This window comes from Balearica regulorum, chromosome 3 (genome assembly GCF_011004875.1).
Source record: "Balearica regulorum gibbericeps isolate bBalReg1 chromosome 3, bBalReg1.pri, whole genome shotgun sequence".
NCBI classification, from domain to species: Eukaryota; Metazoa; Chordata; class Aves; order Gruiformes; family Gruidae; genus Balearica; species Balearica regulorum.
Genome location: NC_046186.1, coordinates 91,342,676 through 91,369,832, shown reverse-complemented (window position 1 = coordinate 91,369,832; position 27,157 = coordinate 91,342,676). Strand labels below are relative to the sequence as shown.

The 27,157-nt window shown below is 40.9% G+C and overlaps 1 protein-coding gene across 5 annotated transcripts in view; it reads right to left on the bottom strand.

The window, feature by feature from the left end:
- RASGRP3 (RAS guanyl releasing protein 3) overlaps positions 1–26,222 on the bottom strand; it is a 59,617-nt gene extending 33,395 nt beyond the window's left edge. For 2 of the 5 annotated variants that reach the window (XM_075748926.1, XM_075748930.1), the window contains exon 1: positions 12,998–13,129. The gene's annotated coding sequence lies outside the window, so the exon portion shown is untranslated. Of the gene's footprint in view, positions 1–4,426; positions 4,497–12,997; positions 13,130–26,035 lie in introns of those variants that run through there. The other 3 variants (XM_075748928.1, XM_075748929.1, XM_075748927.1) reach the window with 3 other exon arrangements.
- Positions 26,223–27,157: the final 935 nt, after the last annotated feature.

Sequence of the window (27,157 nt, the reverse complement as noted above, 5' to 3'; positions counted from 1 at the left end):
ATTTAGCTAAATGAAATTTAAACAGCTTTTTAGCCAAGCCAAAGTAAATGTACATGTAGCATTTTCCCCATTAATTAAAAGTGGGCTATTTTCCTTCTACTTAGGGACAATAAATAGAGCCACACACAAACAGTTCAACTTTGACACAGAGGCACCTCTATGGGTCTCAGTTTATCCATAAACTTTCCAGAGGCCTGCACACAGGAGACTCATATTCTTTACAAGATTAGGACATTCTTTGGCGCTTAAGCAAGTCAGACCTCCCCTCATCTCCCCCTCCTCCAAGCCTACACAACACATCACCGAATGTTTGCATTAAACAGCTTCTACCTGGCTGCTGGAGAAAGAGTGGTAAATGTGAGGAGCTGAACAGGGAAATCAAATCAGTAGCAGTATGTAGAAAAAGAAGTCAAGAAGAAATCAAGAGTCTCATGAGAAGGTTTAAGGACAACTTCCCTTGCTATACCTTTATCCTGTCTTGCTCATGTCCTGGGCAAGCTCTTCAGGACAGAGTTCATCTACTACCCTGTAGATGTAGTGGAGGCTCTTGCAATGAAGCCCTTTCTTGTGATTAGTCTCCACACATATTGGTGTAATTACCATAATAAGAATTCCAGCTGGGACACATAACAGTGCACCTTTGCCTACACAGGTGCAATTGAGACATGTGTTTGGGCTCAAGTCAACACAGGTCTTGGGTTGCCTAATTCATGGTTCCTGAAGTTTTTCCTCTCCAAGCAGCTCAATATTTCATGTAGGTGGTCAGTACTAGTTTCTACATTACAGTACACACAAGTCCATTTCTAGAAAACTCTGAGCAAATGACATACGTGGTCAGGTTTCACCAATGCCTGACACGTGCTGAAGCTGTGCTAGGCAGGAAACGGCAGTGATGCTGGGCTGTCAGGCAGCCTAATGCCACTGCTTCTGTCCCAGTCCATGACCTCAACCATCACATGCAGCTGTTTGCAGGATGGCACATGTGGCTTACTGATGAACTTTGTCATGTGGAGCGAGGACACAGAACAAGGGAGAGATTGTGGCACTGCTCCATGAATGCAAGATACAAGCCTTGCTGGGGGCAGGAGAGGAATGAAAATGAAATACAAGAATTAAATACAAGACTCTTGGGCTCATCCAATGTGACTCACCAGTACTCACCTTTGCTACACACCTTCGGACCATAGTTACACAATAAACCACAGTAACTGTCTGCACCCTGTTACTCTGATTCACTCTTTCTTCTGGATCAAAGGGGAACTTCAAAAGACACTAAACAGAGACAGACATCCGTGTCTGAAAAGGGGAGAAATCAGGGGGATGGTTAAGCGTACACTGCTGGTGGATGGCTAAAGCCAAACCTCTAACAACAGGCACTGCACAGGTGATGTTAGTGGCTCCACAGCTCTACAGACTCCACGGGATAAAGTTTCACCTACTCCATTTTATGTGCCTACCCCAAACCAGTGTAATCTCTGTAAAACTTATTTCATTGCCAATTAACATAAATATTTAATTATTGATTTCGGTATTGGGAAACAAAGACGACAAACAATAAAACACCTTTCCTCCCACTTTCCCAGGCTCAGCTTCACTCCAGACATCTCTCCTCCTCCCTTGTTATTGCTGCAGGTTGAACCCAGTCCCTTCAATGAGGCAAGAAGCAGTGCAGGGGGTCAGGGTCAGTACACAGCAGTTTCCCTCTGCAGCCCTTTCCTTCTCACTCTTGTCCTATGCCCCAGCATGGGGCTTTTGTGGGCCACAGTCCCTTCAGAGGTGTACCTGCTCTGGCATGGGCTTATCCACAGGCCACAGTCCCTTCAGGGAAGAACCTGCTCCACCGCAGAGCACCTCCTTGTCCTCTGACCTTGTTATTCCCTCTGTTCTTCTCTCCTCCTCTCCATTCTCTTGTTCTCTCTGTCTTGTTCCCCCCACCCAGCATTTTCTGGCTTTTCTTAAATATGTTTTCACAGAGGTGCCACCAACTCAGCTGATGGGCTCAGCCATGGTCTGCGATGGGTCCCTTGCGAAGATAGATGGAAGCAGCTGTGTCCCACACAGGGCAGCCCCTGGCCTTCTCCCACAGAGGCCATGCCTGCAGCCCACCTGCTGCCAACACCTTGCCATTTATATCCAATATAGCCTCTAAGGGATGAGCATTTGTTGCCTTAGCACAAAAGTATGCAAGTTAAAAATTGTCAAAAGGTATTTCATTATACTTATTTTTGAGAGAAGAGTCCACTGAGCCAAATATTTACTTTCAGGTCATCAGAGGTCACCCAATTAAAATAGAAGGGTATTATAAACGATTTCAGGGCCTAGATATCTACTCTTCTATAGGAACAGAGGTTAAACGAATAGGACCATAGGTGAGAAACCAAATGGATATACAGATCCACTCACATGAACTACCAAACTATTAACTCACAGACATGTAATGCCTCATAGAAGTTCATAAATTAGCTTATGGGTACAATACATGCTGACCTAACATAAAAGAGAAGCTTACAGAAATCATGAGGAATGGTAATGGCAGCCACGTGATCAAATACTTTCAGTAATCAGAAAGTCACTTGATTAAGGCTTCAGCTGCTTAGACAGCATTTTGTTTAGGATTCTTATCTCTCTGTGAAAAGATAATTTCTGAGACAACAGACACCACCACCCCCCCAGTTTCCTCACTTATAAACCCCCTAAAATAATCGCTAACTTGATAACTGGATTTGTAAAAATCCATTCATTCTCAATTGCAATTATAGCATTTTATGGAACTGGTAATCTACCATACTTCAGCTTTGTCCTGTCCACTACTATATTTGTTTTCTCAATTGACTGTGTTGGCATTTGCCTCTGTAACTGTAACTCCAGCTAATAATGGCAGTAAAATCTGAACATACATCCTTGAGTTATTCCATGTACTATGATGATCACGACAACTTACTTCCATTTTCCCCGGGTCAAGGTAGTACAATTGCCCAGAATGCATCAGGTTAAAAGGAAGAGCTAAAGGAAGACTTTAGTTCATTTTTAAAAAGAGGAAAACTTTCAGCCACACTTCTCAGTAGATTTGTCACAAAAAATGCTTTGCTATTCCCAGTAAAGCAAAAATAAACTTCCAAATATCAGACATTTGATTAACATGTATGATGCCAGGGGACGCAGCTCTTCTGAGAATCTTTGCCCTTCAGACATGTTAGAGATCTCCAGCACCAACGTACAACCCATTGGGAGAGGTCAGCTAACAGCAGTAACAGTTCGCATACTCTAACTCAATCTTTTTTTCAGCAACCAAATCAATACACTGTCAATACCGCTTACAAGTTGTACTACTGCCTGTAAACCTTCAGAGAAACTCTTGGCAATTACCTCTGCTATTCACAGACTTGTGTACAGTTCTTTACAGTCTTTCATGAATAAGTCTGCTTTTTTAACATAGGTCAAGTCAGGGTTAAAAAACACCTTATCAGCATATATTCTTGACTGGTTACACTACTACATGCCTTTAATGAGACTGGATCAGCCCAAGAAACAACATTTTTTTAGTTATTTTAAAAAACATATGGGGAAATAATGAAACCTTCAGTTCTGAAAGACAAAGACCCAGTATATTTATTATCATATATCTGTCACAAAATATTTTAATATTTTATTATTATTTACCTTTGCCAGCTCTTAAAGCCAACCTAGAAAAATCACACTTATTTATTAATTAGATTACTAAGAAATCCTAGGCCCTATTTACCTAGATCTCCTGATATATTCAGCTTGGGCATACACATTTTCCCCACAAATCTTATTTTGTCTTATTTTTAACTAAGCCAAAATTATTCTGTAGTAGCATAGTCCCTGAGTAGTGTCTTTTTTGAAGCTGTTAAATCTTCCAAGAGTTAAGACAGTTTTAAGAGTCAGCACTGCTTTCAGTTTCATACCACTTTTCAGTCAATTTTAAGGCAAAGAGGAACCAGAAGAGCCTCTAACTTGTATTAAAATTCAGTAAGTTTGGTATCAAAGTTCTTGCCTGATAAACCGATGGCTTCCAAACCAATTTTCCCGTGGAAGAAGCTTTTTCACTCCATATAATTCTGTCATTTCCAGTTATTTCCCACTGCAGACTAACTCCTTATGGCACGATACTTTCTAGGCCCACGCTGGTTGGACAACCACATTGCAGCATCTGCGCCACGCATTATAACGACGCCACAGGAATTACAGACACGTATGGAGCTTCTCAAGCACGTCAAGCTCTACAGGCATGTATTGGTCACCCAAATAGTAGAGATTATAGCTAAGTGTCCCAAAAAGCAAGATGTTAAAACACATGCCCTCTTCCCTTTTCCATCTCTGCAGCTACATTGTATCAAAAGAAGATAAAATTATTATCTGCAGTCACAGGAAAAGAAGGGAGATTTCAACACCTCCTACCTACCTGCTGTCATTTCCAGCATCGATGGCCATATCTGATTTCTCACTCTTTCTGGTTTCCGGTGTTCCCCAAGCTGAAGAACAACTGCAGTTACTTTACATCTAATAAAAGCAAGGGTATCACCTTGTGAAGAGGGGAGGTTAAGTGTGTGTTTCTTTTTTCTTCTTTGGCCCTATTATCCCACACATTACCTCACGTCTCCCCCCATGAATTCACAATCTATACCTATCCTGGTGTGAGGAGTGGGCTCCCCATGCAGCAAGAGCAGTTTTGCTGCTGACCTTTCCTCCTGTGATTACAATCAAAACATGGGTCGGCTTCAGAAATATCTCGACCACACATTTACAGCCTGGGAAGTACTTATCAGTGCAGTAAATTGAAGGCAGCAACTGGCAGAACAATAAAGGCAGGAAGAGGCTTTCAGAAACCTAAGTAATGGGAAGCTGGGTGTCTGCGATGGAGCAAGAAAGAGTTAAAAGGACGGAGGGGCAGGCCAGAACCTTGGCTCCTTTTGCTCATTTGGCTGTTACGGTGTATTTCTAATGGAATCATCCTTTGTTTTCCCTTTGATAAATGCAGAAAATGGTTCACACATAACTGCTATTTCCCCATAGACGTGCTAATATGTCCCAGACAAGGAGAGAGACTGGACTGGTTCCTAATGGCCAGTAACCCTTCTCATTCCCTGATGGCAGCTTCCCATTCATTTGAGAGCAGTCACTCTTGAAAGAGAGAATGCAAATTAAACTGGTACACTAGAAAACACTGACAGACACACATGACAGTAGGCAGACCTGCTGCATGATCCTAGGAACTCATGCAAATTGCTGTCTGCTGCAGACTCACATGAATCAGGGATGCCTGCCTTGTGCGGTGCTATGGTTTTGCATCTGCAGAAGTCACCAATGACTCACAAGTCACAGGCGTGCAAAAAAGCTGGTAGAGTAAAAACACAGCCTGGAGGTCAGGAGAGATCCGGCATCTTTCTTTGTGAAATTCTGTCAGCAGATGCTGGATATCAAAATACACAAGCAGTTCCTTAGTTATTTTCTATGAGTTTTCCCTTGGGAAGATGGGTGAAACAATGGCAGGCTCCTGATTTCTTAATGATGCAAAGACAGCATTTTAAACACAGGCATGCAGCATTTCTTAAGCCAGTTCAGAGGTTTTTAAAGTAGTAAGCCTCCAACAGAGAAGAGCAGGGAAGAGATTATTTGCTCTTTCTAGCGTGCCTGACCAGATTTTGTAGTTATTTTCAGAGGTAAAAAGCAACCATCAGTCAGCGGACTAAGCCTTGTTTCCTTACTAAGCACTCTACTAAGCAACACACAGTGGTTAGTACAATTGTATGAAGTCACACAGCAAAACTCTAAAACTGTTTACGATACAACAAGTAGTCTACAGAGTACAGGATACGAGAACAGTGTCAGCACAGTTGATTCCTATATCCAAGCTTTTGGAACAGAGTGAGTTTTATTAATAACCATGTACTTTCCTAAAAATAAGACAGTTTGCAGCCAACAAGTTAAATGCCTTCTTTAAAAAGACAGTAATGGCAAGACAGAAATTTCTCATCAAAAGACTTGAAACACAAACACAAGGTCATCTGAAGAAGGTGCTATATATAAAAATATACAGAACAGCAAGACAATTAGAAAAAGGGGAAGGAGCAGTGTAAAAAAGAAAAATCTATCTCAAAGAAGAAAAGAGGAAAAGCATCTTACAGATCCTGCCTTAATAAGTAATACATTAAACAGGAAACTTTGATCTTTAGTTTGCTAGTATTATTTTGGTAGTTAAATATTTATTGTATGAAAGAATATTTAACACAGGATTGCAGCTACACAAATATCCCACTTCCACAACCACACAACAGGACAATAGGACTTCAGAGAAACAAACCTTACCAAAACCCATTGGTTAATTTTGCAATGCTCGTGTATTAAAATACAACACTGTAATTCTCTAAACCCCACATATTTGTAGCGCAATCTGTATTTTCTGCCTAAAAGAGCAACATCTGTAGAAAATCCCAAAATGCATACTTTGTAGAGATGCTATGCCAAAGATTCACCATTATTTGAAAAGCAATGAGAGCAGTTGCTGTAGCTGTACCAGTTGAGAATCACATAGTCCACCAAGTATCTTTTTGGTTGTGTGGATAAAACCCCTTCAGTTAATTGGTAGTATAAGGCCTTTGCAGTGGCTGGTTCAGGCCATCCCAAATACCTGTCATCCTCACAAGTAACTTGGAAGACACTTATTAAATTCATCCAAGCCTGTATTTATAGAGGCAACTCATAATTATTTCCTCCTTAGCATATATTTATTAAATTTAAGGAGCTTATAATAATTTCTTGAAGGGTCTGCTTAATACCAATAAAGATTTAAAAACAAAAAAAATCCTGTGGCTATGTGGTAGAGCTAACATGAAGTGAAAAACGTGGTCAAGTAAGGACAGGAAATTATAGGGTGGGAGGTGTTAGGAAGATCTTGATTTAGAAGCGGAGATAGAGATTTAGGGACTTGTTTTTCCTCCCCCAGTATTCGGCATTGAAAGACTGACTGCTATTGCAGTTAGGTATTCAAAACAGCTCAATCCTTTTCAAGCTTATTTACAGGAATGAAATACATTTCTGTAAGCACTAGTATACCAGATAACTGTGTCCAAGTCAGAATTTACACCAATTTCTGAATCAATATTGTTAAATCAGTGCAAGAATTCCAAAAGGAACAGATTTTGAAACACAGACATGAAGCAAATTGCAAAAGAGCCTTTACTTCAGATATATTGGTCTGAAAACCACCCCTCTGATTTTGGTTCCGCAATGTGAGCGGAGAACTAAATCCAAAAGAAGGCTCAAGCATCCAAATCCTGGCTCCCTTTCACTTCCAGGGCCTGACTTCAGGGCTGTGATTCTCAGCCTGGTCTCTCACTTCTTGCTTCCTCATCCCAGAAGGTGACTGCCTAGAGCTGTTAGCCTCTTTCTGCATTTTCAGTATTAAAGTCTCCAAATGCCCAACAGTGGGCATTCGAGAAGCCTATCAGAGTCAGCAACACCAAGCAGGTGTTGATCCTTTGAGGATCTGCACACCAGAAACTATTCTGCCTTGTCTGTGGTAAGCATCCTCTGGTCACTCCCATATTAGATAGCTGCAGCTGTGACGCCCAAGCTCTTTATCCAAGACCTCTGAACACTCCCTAAAACTGTGAGAGCTATATATAGGATCAATTCTTCCCGTTAGGGGAAGGATTGTAAATCTCCCACTGTCTTTGCTGAGACTACAGAGTAGATATACCAGCCCCAACACATCAATGAAATTACATGTTAATATAATGTAGTTTCTCTGGGCCGCAGGGCGAAAGCAGGCAAGAGCATGACTGTGTAATTTCAGGGGAAGAGCACTCACTCAAGAAGAGGGAAAAAAAAGTGAATTCTATCTAGTTCCTGCCCCAATGCCTACTTAAGATAAAAATATACAGTCATTAGGGTAGGGCCTGAAAACCAAGAGTTTTAGGAAGGGTGGTAGCTGTTCCAGGAAGTATGTGTTCATGAATTTGGTAAAGCAGAGCATGAGTAAGCAAGCTGAAGTAGGCAAGACATCTTTAGCAGAAGAGATTAATATTAGTCTTTTAAGGAAGCTATTTCATGAACAGCGTGACAAGGCTGGAATGTCATGGCTATTCTGATTCAGATGACAAAAATCACTATATACCCAGACAGTAAGTTGACTCAAGCCCTAGTCCAGCAAAGATTTTCTGATGTAATTTGCCCCACTGATAATCAATTACATATTTGCATAAACTGTTTGGGTTTTTTTGGGTGGTTTGTTTTTTTTTTTTTACTTTCCACTAGCAACATCAGAAATTTCCAAACAAACTCTGGGTTCAAACACTGGGTAGCTGCAAAACAAACAGAACTCACCAATGCATGCCATATGAACCAGCATGAAGATTACGGATTAGGTGGACCTAAGTGAATTATGGGTTATGAATGGAAGCCTATCTGTAATAATGCTATTTCAGGTTAAAGAAATTCAATTTGGTGATACCAGACTTTAAGCTGGAGAAATGTTATGTCTTTTGAAAGAATATGAAAAAGAATACAACATCATGACAAAGAATACATGCAACCTTGGTTCATGCGTCAAAGGCAGCCTCATCAACACGTTTAGCAAGTATGCAAATACACGCAATATAAGTCACGCTCAATCTATTGATCATACAATGTATGACTTAAATACGAACCTCTGAGACAGATTTCTACACTGAAAACCATCAACCTGCTTCAGGCATGGTGAGCAAAATATACTTCAAAAGGAACAGAAAATCCTTGCTCATCTCAGAGATCCTGTTCCTGCAGACATTTCCCACACTCCAGATTCTCTCAGCCCACCACTACTCTGACTGGAACATCTGTTTCCATAGCAGGAGTGGAAAAGAGAGGCAGTAATGGAAGGAGTTGTATATGGAAATGTATTGACATACATAACACATAATATCAATATGTATTAGCTACTGGTATATTAAGCTTGGTATGACTTTTGTGGTAGTCCAAAGCAGACATAATGCTGAATCACTAATAATAAATTTGTGTTAATTTAAGGTGATACAGTTATTTTCTGTTTGCAAGAACTAAATATATAAAGTATCTGAACAAGAATAGCTCAGGTTTCACTAATTTTGCACAAATTATTATGCCTGGCAGGTTCTTGAGATGTTGAAGCCTTCTCCCCTTGCCTGAGAAACTCCAGATCACTAGTAAAGATAATATGCATAAATCACAGGTGGGAGAATACAGTGTAGAGAGTGTCAAACCATTTCACCTATTTGAATGTGGTCACAGGACACTGCAGCAAGGGGGGCAGTTATTCAGAGAAGTGAGACAACAGATGGCCACCAAAACAATCAGAATAATTCTCAGGGGTAATTGTATTTTCCACTGAGCTGTAAACATCAGTCGTGTGGGTATTTCCACACACCCACACTTTGATCCTGACCCCATACACACTTATAGGTAAGCTGAACTTTCTGATGGGACCACTCATGAGTTCAGGTCAGCATATACCTATGCATTTGCAGGATTAGTCTTTGTATCTGAACTGGATTTGCCAAGTCTGCTTTGTTGATACTGCCAGTGCTTGAAGCTGATATTCTTTTACCTTCATTACAAGAGAAAAGTTCTGCCCTGTCCTAATGCCTCTAATCTGGTGGTCAGGTGGTTTCTAGATATGTTATACCAATAAGAAAACATATTAATGAAAAAGTACTACTGCACTGGCTATTCACATCGAATAAAAAAAGCACAGAGAAAAGCAATGCACAGCAAAAATCAGAAGACCTGAGAATTTGTTTCATCTTTTTTATTCAAGACATTTATAAGACATTGCCATTCCTGACTTAAAAGGGAGGGCCAATGTGAAAACATGACTTTCAAATTTAGCGGTGCAAAGCGATTACACCACAAATATGTTAACAGAAAACATTCTGTGCAAGTTTTTTAGAGTACCTATAAAAATGTTCTGTAGCTGGGCCCGGACAGCTTAGGAAAAAAAGAAAACCACAGAATTCAGTATTTTTACAAGTAGTTTCCTCTCTTTCTTCAGGAACATCCTGAAGGTCACTCCTGTGTTTAGTGACATTTTCAGCTAGAGAGAGGGACTGGCAAAACCGTGGTTACTCTTCAGCTAGATGTTTTGCTATAGAGCAGAAATATGCCCATTCAGAGAACTGTAAGGCTGCCCTGATCATTTCCTCAGAGTAAAGGAAAAGGATTCAACAGGAAACTTACAGTGATAAAAGTACGCACTGAACTTCTGCAGAGGGACGGCAATGGTCACGCTGTTACTGAATCTCCTCTACTATGTAATAAAAAAAATTCCAGGATGAAGAATTTCTGTTAGGTATTGGACTTTCTGGACATGCATCAATGGGAAATACAAGGGCTGAGCACTTCCCCAAACAAAGCATGCTGAAATTTAATTCATGTACTTCATGCCTATGCAGAACTGCCTTGGCTTACATGAACACATGGGGCAGGGGGATATTCGGAAAGCTGAGCACGTCTTTTTGCGAGATCAAGATATTATAAAATAATATAAAAGAGTGGTGGTACAGAGGTTGTGTCTTCTACTCAAGTACAAAACCAGTGTGCCCCAATGGTGTCCCATGACTGGTGCTGCAGTAACAGATGTTGCAGTTGTAATTCATCAGAAAAGCCATAAAGTGAGGAGAGCCTGAAGACTGCAATACTCTTGTTTCTCAAAGTACACTGTGTTTAACGGTAAGTATCCCTAGCAAAATGGGTTGGTGATAAGGATTGAAACAACTGCACCCTTGAAAATCTTGTAATGCTGATCAAGTTTTATTTTGTGGACAGAGGATTTAAAAGTCTAGTCATGAGTCTTGAATTTCATTCAAAATAAGATACAGTAATGACTGCTGGAAGCTGTAAATAAAGCATGGTTGTTTACCTTAAATTTTGTAGATCCAAATGTTGAGTTAGAGGCACAAAACAGAGCTCTCCTCACCTGTTCTTTGAGGCAATTCAGTGACTGTTGTGACAGCATGTTTTGTGACAGACATATATTACCTAAAGGAGAGCTCAGCAGTGCAGTTATCTAATTTTTACTATGCAATCATCAATCATTCCTTTTTATACCACACTTAATTCCAAAGGATGCCTGAGGATAAAATCAGTTGCACAAGAGGCACATATAGCAGGCTCGTAAACCAGCTGATGCAACCATATGGCTTTACACCAGTCTTCTGCACCAACCCTGGCACCGTGGTTGGGCCAGAGATAGGGATGAAGGTGGTACAGCAGGAACGGTCTGAGCTCCTATCTATTTTCTGGTGGATGTGGAGTTTAACTTAGGTTCAAAGCATGGTTCTTCAACAGATCTTCTCATCTGACCAGGCAGCTTGCTCAACAGAGAACATTCATCACAAACATAAAATACTTTTGCAAACAAGCACACCATGGGATAGTCTTCCCCAAAATGAGGAATTCCTATAGTTCTGGGGAAAAAAAGAGGTATTCTGGGATCAGAATAAAAAAGCAAGAGCAGAATCAGTTATTCTCCCTGCCCCACATGGGATGGAGACCCACACAGGCCTGAGGGGCCCCATTGTAGCCAAGGTTCCCAGGCGATTAGGGGCTCCTGAGCACAAATCCAGACACCTCGAGCCCTCCTAAGCCTGCTGCACCCACAGTGTCGTTCCCATCTGCGTGGGAGGGCTGCAGTGCAACCACAGCCTGATAGTACTCGAGCTCTTGGTTCAAAGGCAGTCTATCCTCAGAGACGCGAACAGGCAGGAAGCCAGGCAGACTTCTGGTTTTGTGAACAATTGAAACTGATCGACATTTTCCTATAAAATTTCCAGTTAACCGGCAAAGCCATAACTATGGTTTAAAAGTAAAACAAAAGTCTTCAGGGAGAAATACATAAAGTTTCTCTTTCTGAAGTGAGAAGTCTTTGAATACGGATTATTCTCCCCATCTTTAAAGGAGGGACCACACGATTCACTAAACCTGCCAGTGTTTACCCTTGGTCCTGTTGTGAAATTCAGACTTTTTCACTTGATATACACCTTCCTCAACAGGATCCCACTGCTGTCTACCTCTGTGCTTCTTTAACCTTCCCCAATGCACCTGGCATCCCTCAGTCTCATCACATATCAAGCTCCATCACCCATTCATTTGTTCTCATTCCTCCTAAGTCTTCCTCCAAAAAAAAAAGAGATTAATCTCTACATAAATAATTGATCAAAAGTTCCTTTACATATATCTGATACTCCAATTCTTGTGTTTTAAAGAAAAACTTCAGACTGTAACAGTCAAAAATTATCAGATGGGGAAATCAATCATTCATGAAGCAAAAACATCAAAAATGCAAGTATCCAAAAATAAATTGGATTAAAAACCTAGAGATATTTAGGAGACTTGCTCCCTGGTTTTAGGGTGGATTTTTTCAATCTTCACAACCTAATTACACATTATTATCCAGAATGACTCAATTATATCTTAATCAGTACATCTTCACTGTCTTCCTGTATTTCTCTGCTTCTACCTTTTTCTTTCCAAAAAAATGTCTTCATTCACCCTCAGAAAGTAACCAGTCACAAGCAACTTTCTTCAGACCAATCACACTATTTTGAGGGAGTATCTCTGTCAATTCCTTACACGAGTACTTTTAAGCCAAATACTGAAATTGCTCTATACTCAACTTGCATCATTACTTATTGACTAGCTCTACAAAGGAAAATACACTCACCATAAACAACCTCTTCACACCATCATCTGAGTAAATAAACACCATTTTCTCTTCCTGGCTATGAGACTAAAACACCGTACCTGTCTTGTTCCCGCAAGAGCAAAACCAACGCTATTGTTAATCACAGGTCAGGAAAATATAGGCATTCTGAGCACGAATGACTGCTTATCAATGAGGTGACAAAAATACACCTCACCCTTGAGTGTTTTTATGAAAGGTCTAGGATGAAAATAGGAAAGCAGTAGCAGTTTAGGAAAAAAAAAAAACAACAAAACAAAACAGGGAAAAATCACTTACTGTACTTGGTTCTGCAGAGGTATTCAACACAAACATCACCCTTCCTTGTCCAGCTGCCAAGTGCTAAAGCATGAAATGAGCAGCTGTTTCCTTCAAGCTGGGGCTGTGTGTCTTAACTAGTCACATGCCCCTCCTGATAAACCTCACTGCCGTGCCAGGAGGTCAGAATCTGAAGATCATTATTCCCCTTATTAGAAAATCCTTTTCGTAACAGCAGCCTTTGCTAAAGCATTTGACTGGAACGTGGCACTATGCGCTCCATAACTTTTTTTTTTTTTTTTAATGACTAACACCAAACACTAGATAAGCCTTAATTGACAGTGGGGGCAGCACAAATGGAAAGTTAAACACATACATCCCGGTGATCGCTTCAAGTTTTTTGTTTCTGACTTCACAATATGCTGTGTTTAAATTTAGGAATTTAAAGCATCAGGAACAGGACAATTTAAACACTGTGGTGTTCATAGCATCTTTAAGATGAGGCCACTCCACAAATCATGCAAAATATGTGAACAACCCCACTTTTGGGGATTAGTTGTACTTAAGGGGCAACATCACTACCTTTTGTGTTTGGATAGCAGAGTGATGAGTGCCTTAAATATTGGAGATAATTTTAATTTTGGTACCTAGCATTTTTACAGCATGGATTATGGAGCTGCATTGTGCCAGACATTGTCTAGTCAGACTGTGATAGCCCTTCTGAGGTGGGGACTAGCAGTCTAAACAGAGAGCGCAAAATGGGAAACAAAAGCATCCTTATCCCCATGTTCCCAGATGTAGGAGAAACACTGAAGTCAAGAAATGAACAGATTCTGACGGAATTTTCCAGGGTGGTATGTAGCCATATGTTACTGAAATTCAGCTGACACTCTGTGCCTAACTCCCTTTAGCTTGGTCATGTATTTAAAGTTATTTAGGTGTTTGAGGACAAAGGCATACTGACAATGGGAATTTGAGAGTGAGATGCAAAACATCGTTTTCTGAAATGCTTAATTCCCATCGCACTTACAGGATATACTCTGCTGAAGCTCTGGCAGTACTTTAAATTGAAAAGACTTACAGGACACAGGCAACTGCCATACCTCAGTATAGGATGTGGTAATGGTATTTTATTGTTTGGTAAGCAATCCAGATCTTGTAAGATTGCACAGTCTCATTGGATTATAAATGGCATTACAGGGCATTTTTCTGAAATACAACCTGCACCAACAGTTAGTACTGCAACTGAGATTTGAACAAATTCAGGGAATTGTTCAGAGCCAGATAGATGCCTGTTGTTAAAATTATTAAATTATAACAGCATTATCTAACTGGCACATCCATCAGAAACCGATGAGAGCCTGCAAATCGATGAAGATGAGGGCTGCAGCAAAAAAAGGGTAACTCAGGTTGCTTCCCTTGACCTTACCCAGCTCTGCATATTATATAAACTCGCACATGGTTATGAAACCATGCAGCCATGAGGGCTGCCAGCACAGCCTGGAGCAGGGAAGAAGCCCTTGTGCCAATTGCCCATGCCTTCCTGGGTCTCTCATTTTCTTGGTATCGCAGAGAAACGGCTGGGTTTCCTTGACAAGTTTTCATAAAAAAACCCCTCCCGTGTTACACGGACTCACATAACCCAGCCAGACGTGGGTGTACCCAGCCCATTACAGGACCTCGTTGGCAGTCTGGGAGGTGAAGGTGCCCCGAGTACCCGCGGCTGGGAGCCCCAGTGAGAGGGGCACCCCCCCCATCAGCACCCCGGAACCCCCCGACCTTTCCCTGGTGACGCCGCAGGGTTTGGTGCTTTGTCCTCGTCTGCCTCTGTGCCCACACCCTGCTAACGTATGTGAACAAGAAACAAGCGTGAAGGAAGCATCAGTTGAAAGTCTCTTCAGTTTATGGCCGGGGAGGCTCTCTCTTGTTCTGCCCTGGGAGGACAAGCCCGGCGCCGCAGCCACCCTCCCTTCGCCGGCGGCGGGACAGAGCCGCTGGGGCGCGCCCCGCCAGCCATTAGGACCCCTCACAGACGGCACCGCGACGCCCGCAGCGGCCACGCTTCCAAGAGACTTCGTCCTTTCAGCCAGACATTTCAAAGGGCAGAAGCGCACCAGGCGCGAAGGGCGACGGACGAGAGCCCCTTCATGTCACCCAGGGCCCGCGTTCCCGGCCGAGGGCCGGGGTTGAGGGGGCACCCGGCGCTGGCTGGGCCAACGGTGCTCGCCGCGGGCGGGAAGCCCGAGAAGCGCCGCGGGGAGGCCCCACAGCAACCCCCAGCGGCCTGAGGACCCCGGTGCAGCCGCCTCAGACCCCTCACCTCGGAGGCCTGAGGATATGGGTTCGTGCTTGAAACGCTTGAACGTAGTATGATGCCAGGCCTCTGTTCTGCATTGGTAAACTGGGTAAGTATGTGTAGTGCATGGAGGAACGCTTCTGGAAATGCAGGTTTGCTAGACAAACAGCAAATGTTTGCTGGAGGTGTGCAGCGCCATTTTGTCCCAGTGCGCAATCAGGCATGGCAACGTGTCAACGAGTTGCTCCTCGTGGCTGTCCTGGGAGGCTGCATTGAGGAGGCCTCCCCAAGCTTCCTTGGGAGCTTCCACCAGGCCTCTAAAGAGAGTGTCCCAGTGCACGGGGCTCCCTGGCCCAGGGGCCTTCAGAGCTGCTAAGGAGGCTTTAAAAGAGGAGGAGAGGAGATTGTAAAAACTATGCATTTAAAAATGAGAAATAAGACCATGAGGAATGAGTTCTTCTAAGTTTAGGACACTGGTGGGATGATAATTTCAAAGAGGGACTGAAAGCTGCCTCGCAGAATGGAGTTGGAAGCTCCTGCAGACCTTGGCCATGGATAGCTGCTCACAGAGCTGGGCCTAAAGTATCAGGCCTTGCTCAGAGAAAGGAAAAAGCACTCACTGTGCTTTAGGGCATGGCCCATTGACCAAATGGGTTATCTTTTTACATGCCATTTGATTTCCCCTAAAAGGCATTTTCATTTGAGATCAAGGGTAACGGAACTTTATATGCAGCTTTAAAATGAATCTTAAATTTCTTTACAAACTTTGTTACAAAATTACTCCCTGCTGATGCTGAAGAAAACATGATTGAAATGTGTCCCACAATAGTCTTAGCAGTCCACAAATGCCATTAATATTACTTTGTCCATTTCTCTGATTGTGCAATATCAATCATACTCTTTTTACGTTTATCAAGACTCTGATATTGATTAAATACCGGTAGTACCGGGGCCATCTGAAATAGCACACAGAACAGAGTCATCACTCTATAGTGGATAGCTGCCTATTTTTATTTAGTAGTCATGCTCCACATAGGACCATAATTTGATGATACTGACTGAATGGCAGTATTCCACAAATAACTTGGGATACACTCCCTAAAAAGAAAAGGAGCGTTTGTACTTTCTGAAATGAGTAGACAAATAATTGGTTTTTTTATGGCTCAGTAAAAAATGCCATAAACTCTGATTGCAATTTATGTGGAAAAAAGTTTATCAGTTCCTCATGCTAGATGGACAGATTTAAGTCATCATGAAACAGAACAGAGAAATCATTTGGGTATAATTTCTGAAAATAAAAACTCTCAAAAATTTTGTGGAGGGTTTCTTTTTTTCCTGTTCTTTCCTTTTTTAAAGAAATACCAACATACAAAAATGATAAGGTACCTAATGCAGACACAATGATTATAATGTTACGTTCTTGTATCTATCAGATGGCATCTTCTGTATGACCAAAGCTTTGCTGTTTGTTACCCAGCACTTCTTTCTGTTGAGAAAATGACTCAAGACTGGATTAAAAAGGGTACATTTTTCTCTGTGGACATTGGTGCCTCAAATAAAAACTAAGAAATGCACATAGATTTCTCAGACGTGCTATGAGAAATACTGAACAGGAGCAACAAAAAATTAGTACAGTTAGCACTGAACTGTGGTAGGGATGGGTGCATGTAAGATTAAAATTTTAATGTCAAATAGCATGGATAGCTTTTAGAGAAGTCTCAAAGAACTAAAGAATGGAACAGTTGCCCATTTTGGTTCAGTTTGAGATCAGGAAGTCATTTGCTTTATTGATGCTGGATAATTCGATCCAGAGCCTCTCCTTACTGTTGGTGAGGCTTTATTTCATGGCTTGTTTTTAACTATTGTTTCTCTTATCTTTTCAGACATACTTGGCTTTGTCTTGCTCATGTGTCATTTAATTAACTGTAGGTGCATTGATTTATAAATTGATCACCGATTAAGAGCTTATCTCAGCATCAGTGCTTTGATACTGTGCAAAAGTTTGGAATACAGAGTTATTTTCTGAATATGACAATTACAGAGGGCTGTTTTGTGGGTTGCCTGAAAAAGTCTTTTTCTGTTAATGTGTTCTTCTGGAGTTTATGTAACAGGAGGTAAGACTCTCAGTGGACTTAAATGTCAGGTTATACTAACGGCAAGTCTGTGTTACTACGTTCGTTTCCTAAATTATTTGAAAGCAGCCTTTTAGAATATGTGGAATCCATAACTAATAAACAGTGCCTGGCTTGCTGGTCTACCTCACTGCCTCAGATATTATATAGCCTTCACTATCAGCAGAAGAGAATGAAAGCAGACCATGGAAACCTTCACTAGACAGGATGTTTTATAAATACCTAAGTGCGATTAAAAAGTCTGCTATAAATAGTCTAACAGCACTTACGTTAAGCTGCCAGCTGAAGGGCATCTCAAGGACATAACAGAAAGGAAATTTTGCTGAAAATGTTTTGTATAAGTCTTTCAACCTTACATTACTTTTAATCAGTTTTTAAAATCTATAACCTATGTTATATCCCTAGCAATCAAAGTCAATTCTGAGTTCTTCAATATAATGCTCTAGGGGGCACAGGAGTACTGCAAATGCACTGTGTACCTCCCCTTTCACAGCCAAGGGTACACCCAATAGTCATGTTATGGCTAAGAAAGCAAGAGCTGAGAAGATAAGATATCATCAAATTAGATCATCCTTAGGTATGACCTTTGAAATCAGTCCTTTCTTTATATCAGCAATTATATGTCATAGGTGGAGCCTGTAGCAATGCCTAGAATTAAGGTTGCTGGTTGCTTTCCATTGGAAAAAAAAGCTTTTGAGTGATTTTAAGTATCAGAGAATATAGTAATTTAAACTGAAATTTGATATGCAGTGTACCTGCCTGAAATTTGGAGTTTGTGAATTAAGCTAAAATATCTGATAATTCCATTCTTAGAAATAATGGTTGGAAAAAATTGTCATGCTCTGTTAAACATTTCTTCCAAATGTGGCATTGAAAAATGTAACATTTCTAGGCCCTAAAGTATAGACCTGCCTTTTGACAGATCAGTTGTATGCCACCTTGCAGCTTGACATAGTCCATTTGCATTGGCTTTACAAGTGTGGAAATGATGGAGTCTAGTAACAGACCCAGAAAAAAAGCAAAAAACCAAGCCTGTTTGCTTCTTCTCCCTAGGAAAAAACTGAACTTTTTTTTTAACAGTATCTGTCAGAATACTTAAAAATAATGCACCACTCCCTCATAAACAATAGTACTTCAAGTTTCTGCTTGCACTGTAAAATGAGGCATGACTCGCAAATGCCTAACCTGGTAGAACTGACAGGCACGGTCTCTGCTAAGTCCAACACACAGCATGTTTATCAGTCCGACTGTGTTATCCAGCAACCTGAGATATGCTGCAGTGCATGCAAACACCTTGGGGTCCACGCTTCCAAACTTACTGTGAGATGTGTGAATTTGGATCCATCTGTGCCTTTTATGTACTCTGTGAAGTACCCAGTGCAAAGATGAGCGAGAGGCTATTGCTTCTGTGCTCATTAGTTGTGAGGACATTTGCTTATTATAGTCACAACACTTAATATTTTTGTATGCCAGAGCCCCTTGTGGCCAAGGTCTCTGTGTATGCAACTCTGCTGGATTTATTACTCTTGTTTGAATCTGGGCCTTTTTCTGTTGCTGACATCTCAGTTACATGTCTCTTCATAGTATGAAGACACTAGCCTGCTTTTTAAATCTTATTTCTGCTTTTAATTATTGCTTAAGACAGTTAGTCACCCTCTAATAGAATAGAAGTGAATGAATAGAACTATAATAGGCTGATGTGCTGTGTCCAGAATTCCATATAGGCTGTATAAAACCACAGCATTATATGAAGGCAGTATGGAGGTTCCTTGTTTTAAGAAAGACGGAAGAGACTAGCCATGACTGGGAGGAAGGTCAAGCATCAGCATTAGTGCACTCCCCTCCCTTGCCTCTTCCCATTTCTGAAGTTATAAAGAGTACTTTGTAGTTCAGTTGAGATTGAATGCTATTTCAGCTTTCCTTTTCCCTTTACTAATAAGGCAGCTGATGTTTGAAGATATATCTCTGTCTCTAGCCTCCCAAGATAATTGTGGTACAGTAATAATCCAAAAGAGCAGTGAAACATTTTATGATACTATGTTGGAAAAATAAAGTATGTTAGGATATAAAGGATTCTAGAATGCTGAGCTATCTAAACAGAGATGTTGGTACACATTAATTTTTGTTTTAACTAAAGTGATGTACAGCTTTATAATGTAAACTATCATGAATTAATTAGTGGGAGAATGCCAGACCCGTTAGCTTGACAGAACATTAAATTCCCCCCAAATTGAGTTATTGTGCATGTGGTTGAATCATGTTGGTAGAGCAGACTACCCACAATGCTTTGTATCACACCATAACTGCCCTGGTTGTTTACTCCCTTTGTGCTATCTTGACCAAGTGGCGTCACTTCTTTACAATACTGGCAATTGACTGGCCAACGTGCACATTCATACTCCTGGAGGTGTACGGCCCTGCATTATAGAACTATTACAGCAGGGCTGTATTTTGCATTGTGCAGTTGCTTCAGTCAACAGAGTTTGTTTGGGGACCCTGTGGTAAACTGGTCTGCAACCATGACCAAACAGGTGACTGAGAAGTGTGATTTCAGAGATGACATCCAGGCAAGAAATGAGAGCAAATTGCTGGAATGAGTTTACACAAGAGCTGAGGACTGAAACATGGTAGTGTCCTTGCCATTTTCCCTTGCTGTCAAGAGTTGGGATGGGTTTCTCCTTCCTGTAGGGCACCTCTCTGCTTCTCAGGAAATACTCTAAGTAACAAGGAGATTGCTGACCCTGAAACTCAGTGGAAATAGGAAGATAAAGATAAGAATACTTCTCACAGCCAACAAGTCTTTTTTTGTTCTAACCCAAGACATGAAGATGCCTGCATGGTTACTGAACTTGCATGCTCTTTGGAGGAGTCTTTAGCCAGTGTGTCCTATTGCATTTTTGATTACATTTTGCTATGAACAAGCATTTGTAATGCTATGCCATATAATGGATTTTTACTTTGTTCTAGGTGTTCTGTGAATACAGTCACTTGGGATGTATATCAACTTCAGCATTTTTAGGCTCTTCATTGCATAAAGCACAGGCCATCCCATTTCCCCTAGCTGTGTTTTCGAAGAGGCCCTGGAGGCTGTTCTAGCTCCTCTGTTCTGCTGCAACGTGAGAGATCGTTTGTAGTCAAAGTACCTTTGAATCCTGTGAAGAGAATGTGAATTGTGGGCAAGGTGGACTTGTACTCCAAGGCAGTCTTTCTTGTTCCCCCTTCCTTCATTTTTTGTTATGGTTGTATGTTGTATCCTTCCACAGCACTGTTCTGCTGTTGTGTGTTCATGTAATACAAACCCACTGTTACTGATCCTTGTAAAGGAGGCCCCAGGTCAAGTCTTCCACTTTTTCTCGTGTCTTTTGTTCAAATAGTAAGTCTTTTTAAACTGCCTCTGTGTGTTCAAGTGATGATAGGAGGTGTGACAATTTCAGTGTGTCTCCATTTGGTTAACACTTCCATGTCTCATCTGCTTCTGAACAGTGGCTCCTTATTTGTACCCCAATTCCATAGAGTCATAGAATTGTAGAATGGTTTGGGTTGGAAGAGACCTTGAAGATCATCTAGTTCCAACCACCTGGCTGTGGGCACGGACACCCTCCACTAGACCTGGTTGCTCAAAGCCCCATCCAACCTGGCCTCGAGCACTTCCAGGGAGGGGTCATCCACAACTCCTCTGGGCAACCTGTTCCAGCGTCTCACCACCCTCATAGAGAAGAATTTCTTCCTAATATCTAATCTAAATCTACCCTCCTTCAGCTTAAGGCCGTTACTCCTTGTTCTATCACTTCATACCCTTGTAAACAGTCCCTCTCCAGCTTTCCTGTAGGCCCTTTTTAGGTACTGGAAGGCTGCTATACGATCTCCCCGGAGCCTTCTTTTTTCCAGGCTGAACAATCCCAACTCTCTCAGCCTGTCTTCATAGGGGAGGTGCTCCAGCCCTCTGATCATCTTTGTAGCCCTCCTGTAGACTCCCTCCAACAGGTCCATGTCTTTCTTGTACTGGGGACCCCGGAGGTGGACACAGTATTCCAGGTGGGGTCTCACCAGAGAAGAGGGGCAGGATCACCTCCCTCGACCTGCTGGTTACGCTGCTTTTGATGCAGCCCAGGATACGGATGGCTTTCTGGCCTGCAAGCACACACTGCTGGCTCATGTTGAGCTTCTCCTCAACCAACATCCCCAAGTCCTTCTTCTCAGGGCTGCTCTCAATCCATTCTCCGCCCAGCCTGTATTGTGCTTGGGATTGCCCTGACCCATGTGCAGGACCTTGCACTTGGCCTTGTTGAACTTCATGAGATTTGCACAGGCCCACGTCTCAAGTCTGTCACGGTCCCTCTGTTGGCATCCCTTCCCTCCAGTGTGTCGACCACACCACACAGCTTGGTGTCATCAGCAAACTTGCTGAGGGTGCACTCGATCCCACTGTCCACATCGCTGACAAAGATGTTAAATAGCGCCGGTCCCAACACCAGCCCAATACCCAATTTGCACATGGTCTGTGGGAAATGAGAGAACTGAAGGCAAAAAATATAGTTGCACTTTGGCATGAAGATTGACTTGTAAAGCAGCTTTTTCATTCATCCTTGCTTATGCAACAGTACTTCTCTTGTCCATTAGAAGAGTTGGAAAGCAACCAAGTTAATGGCTTTTTCTGATGCACATAGACTTCTGGGAGAAACAGTCCATCTTCCATGCACATGTTGACCTTCACCCTTGTGCAGTAAGCTAGTACAAAGCCTGTGCAACATTTAATTCCCATTTGAGCGGAGGGATTTGTGTCAACTTGAACAATTCTCACTGTAGTGAGTCACTACTCATGCGTGTAGAACATCATGATCTTTCCCTTAAACTTTTATCTTGGAACATACTACATCCATGTGTTCTGTGGTAAGCAGGCAAGCTGCTGGGTTTCGGACAAGAGGACTGGTAAAATTAGCACGCTGTGTTTGGAGTCAGATTAGATGATCTAATGGCTCTGCCTGGCTTTAAATTTTATCAGCCTATTGAAAATTTTACTTGAAATCAATGAGACTACTCATATGCTTAAATTTAAGCACCTGTATAAACATTTGCACGAGTCAGGATGTTATTCAGCACATAGTTATTAGCTGGGATTTTTAGACGTTATCAAAGAAATTATTTTTTTAGCACTGACATTTCTGTTGTCAGTGTTGAGCAGCTGCTTTTTTTTGTAGAACTATTTTGATGCTGTCCAATATTGAACTTTGACTTCTTAATATGTTTTAGCTGGGTTTCTTTTTATGTTCCCGCTCCCCTAGTTGTGGTTTTGGAGTGAGACTACTGTAGACTGTACATGTGTTCTCAAAAAATCTTGCTTTGACTGCCCCAAACAGACACACTGGTACTTCTAAGTCTCTGCTCTTTTTTTCCTGTAATGTTAGCAGGCCTGACTGTGACTTGAAGCACAAAGCTCCCTTGTAAGAGCATCTGTCATAGTGGAATAGGGGCTTAGGGAGTAATTAAGACACTTACACTGGAGTAATTGCATGAGGAATAATAAATCCTACTAAACCTGAGCTAGCTTTGCATGAAAGCATGGCATGGTTTGTCTGTCACCCAAAGTGCATTATTTTTTAAGTCATGTGATTTTTCCAAGTCAGTCAGCTTTCCTGGAACCAGAAACCCACACTGCCCACACAGTAGTGACAGTTCACTGAAGTATTTATTTGACAACCGTAGGCTTCTTTGTATCTCGTGGCAAAATAATGGCAGGGTAGAAAGCATGTGAGCCTCCATTTCCTTCTGGTATATGGAGTTCTCCTATTTAATTTTTACCTTGGAGTCTTAATAATTGCAACCTTGTTAGTAATTGTGAATACTCAAAAGTGTTTATATACAAAGAATCTCTTGCAGAGTAGTTAGACCCTAGCAGGTAGTAAGATTTTATAAGGTGCAGGCATGTGAATTTCATTCTAAGGCCCTCTGGAATGATTGTATCTTCAGGACACAACTCTCTGTTTGCAAACTTGGAACTCACGAACTTGTGAACTCTTGCAGTTTTGAAATAAATCTTTTTATGTGTGTGAGGTTTTTTTCCCTAAAACTGCTACTTCTGTGATTATGTGTGACTATGTAAGGCAGTTTCCATTTTTTCAACTAGGGTTACTAAATCTCACAGTTACAGAGACAAGCTTGAAAACACTGGCCTTAAGTTCCTGAATATAGAATGCCTAACAGTAATGTCTAAGCCAGGTTTCTTCTAAGACAATCTGACTTACTTGGAAAGAGCATAGTATGTTTTGAGCACCACTAGCCACACTGCTGACACATTCTCCCTGATTCTGAGTTGCTTTGAGCCTGTCCTAGATGCTAAGATGGGAGTAGGGATGGAAAAGAGTCTTGAGCTACCATTATGTTCCCTATACAGCTTACTGTAAGAAACACGAAAAGCGGTGCAAGCAAATCTCTTGGCTTCAGTGGGTTTGTGTCTGTGCCTCTCATCAGAATTTGTTCTGTTCATTCTTCATTAAGGGTATAAATTTTTTAAGAGTATTAATTAGGCAATTCTAAGTACCATCTGTAATATCTTTTCCACAAATAAATGTGAAAGTGCATCGGTACGTTATTTTATCACCTCTTCCTGTATAATTACATTGTAACTGGCTGATTTGCAAATGATCTCTTTATAGCTAAACAATGGTCTCTGTTTTGCTACATTCATGCATTAATACTGAGCTTTAAAATAAAGTTGTTGTGAGTATTGCAGACCTGAATAGACCTGAATGATCCAGTGTTTCCTGTTCAGTTGTATTGCAATAGCTGTGCAACTGACATCTTATGGAAATTATTTCATTTATTTAACAGCAGAAGTTGCAATGCTTTTTTGCTTGGGTGAGTATCCTCAGATTTGTCTCCATTCCTTCCCTCCATCCTATGAGTTTTACAAAAGCTTATCTAGTATAACAGTGGTTACACAGTTTAATCTTTGTAATTAAACCCCTTTTTTTGTTTCTTCTCAGTCTTTGCACAGGGGAATCAGTTAACTGAAATTGAAAGCAAGGAATGTTACCTGAATGAGAGCATGCTATGCTAGTTACTCAAATTGCAGTCTAAAGAGCTTTCTCTTGCAAATATCTGTACAGGCTTATATTTATAATCCCGTTACAGATGTTTTATTCTTCACAAGAGCAAGCTTATAACCTCTTGGAAATGAGAATTACTGTAAATAATTGAGTACTTTGAAATCAGTCAAAAAAAAAAAAAGCGTGACCCTTTCTGTGAGCATTGACTAACATCTGCTTCATTGGAATTGCTGCTTGGCACCTCCCTGGATCAGATTTTCAGCTGACTTCTGCTGTTTACAATTGTCCTATCGCAGCTTTTCACCTACATGGATGACATCCTGCCTTGCTATCTTCACAATAACAGACTAAACATAATAGCATCCTACGGGGATACAGTAGAATAACAACACATCACACTTCCTTTTTACTCACCAGCAACTTTTTACAATAAACCACTAATCCTAAGCAACATCTGAATAACAAATGAATAATCTGAATGGCATATGCATAGAGGTAATGTGTTAACATAAGCGAGACTAGTACAAAGGTTATTCTCATAGATCATTCAAAGATGAAAATCGCAAGATGAAATCCTGAATCTAGTATTATACAGCTTCTGTCCTCCTGCCTTCAAATCATTTCACTTCAAACACCATTTCCTTTGTTAGAAGAGCAAAGGTCATGATGGAAATCGAAGAAATCAAATACAATCTTAAAATAACTTTTCATTTTTCCCTCTTAAAAGTCTATCTTGTTGATGCTAATTCAGTGAATTAATATGGTCTGTACACTGGTATGTCTTAAAATGGAGTTTTTCACACATGCAGTCATGATAGTATAACTCTGTATATAGTATCTCAAAATAAGGAGATTAAAAAATTCCACTCACATTCTCTTGTCAGTTTAAATTAGACCTCAGAATGGCAACTATATGGCATTGCAATGCAAAACCACAATGAATAATATATATCGATATCTATATATAGTATATTTTTATGCATGCGCATGCACACACACACAAATTACGTTCCATAATAAATTCTAAAACTGTAGAAACTTTCTGGTGCTTTAATTCTGGCTAAGTTCCTACCTTCGAATGTACTTCATTAGAATAAAACTAAATTCTCACAAAATTTCAGTTATAAATTATATACATTTTGATGCATTTATGTATTCTAAATTAATACATCTCATATAAATATATATTACATATGCTTTTCCCTCCCTCTCTCTGTCTCTAGATCTATATATAACCTAATGCAGAGTTGGCTTCATTATTTTTCTTAGGCGCATATAGCTGCCATCAACAGTTCTCTAGTACTTAATCGCAGATTATAAGATGAACACGACACAGGTGAGGAAAACAGCAAAGTTATCTTATTGATATATAGCAAAGGCATCTTTTGCTTAAGGAAAATTCTGAAGAATCTGTAATTGAATTCAGATGTCTTTATTTAAAAGTCAGATATCCTGCCAAACCTTTATCTAAAAATCAGATTCACTTCCTTCTCCAAAGCTCATTCTGTTTTCATTTACCAGTCTGGCCACATCTGAAAAGACATGGAGAATGCAGCAAGCAGAAATGCCAGAAGGAGACACTTACCTTAATTTGATAGGTATCTAACTTTCAGCACACTCCTTGTTTTAAAGAGTTCTTCCCACACTGTTGAGATGCTGAGATGATTTGCTGCCCGGCGGTGTCCTGTACACGACTCTCAGGCTCAGCAGCCCTGGCAGGGCCCTGGAGAGAGCAGCAGGATTGTGCTCTGTTCACTCCCAGCAGCTTCACTGAGGCTGGGGCTCTTTTGAGCTCAATTAGTTCTAGATTGTTTGGCTAAATGGCAGCCACACTTCCTTCTATTCTTTCCCAACTTAGTTTTCCTGCCTCCAGTGGTGCTTTTTCCTTTCTTTGCACTATAAATAGGCCTGCCACAACACAGTCTATAGCAGTAAGGAAGGCAGGAAATGCATTTAAACAAAGGAAAGATCTTAGGGGTTTTGCCCTCCCCTGCCAATATAAGTAAAAGAATTTGATAAAGATTGCTCTGCGGACTCTGTTGCATGAGGAAAACACTTTCTCAAAAACATGCTGGGATGTCATCGTTTGCACTCTACAAAAAAATGAGGAGCGGACATAGTAGCACTAGGCCTTTTGACCTTAGTCTCTCAAGTAATTATCACTTCCCTTAAGTATTTAATTTTGATTAAACCTTTGAAATTGTTTGAGACTAGAGAGTTGGAATAAAGATTTTCTTTGGTTTAGAAAAGAGGACAGAGATGGCTAACATGTTTTAGGATGGCAAAATATGCATTAGAGGAGGTGGAGGTCTCCTACAAATGACGTTTAAAGTCTGTGAATCATCATTTCATCTGAGTACTTTCTTCCTCAGTGAAGCCTACCCTGCAGCCTCAAGCCAGAGACTGAGAGGTTGGAAGCTTTAAGCAAACTCAGTGCATTTACATGCAGGGAAACTGAATTGTTTCAATGAGGACAGCTGTGCAGCTGTAGCTCTTGAAGAGCAACTGTGTTGAAATCCTCAAATACATTTTATGAATTAATTTGAGATAAAGAATTATTTTGACAGGCTTTGGGTCAGTTTTTTGATCAGAAGCTTTCCAGTTTTAATTATTTTCTGCTTAGTGGTTTTAAAAATACATACCAAGCTTCCAAGGCCCTGTCAAGCTTAAAAAAAACTTTAACCATTTTCACATTATTATCAGTTAA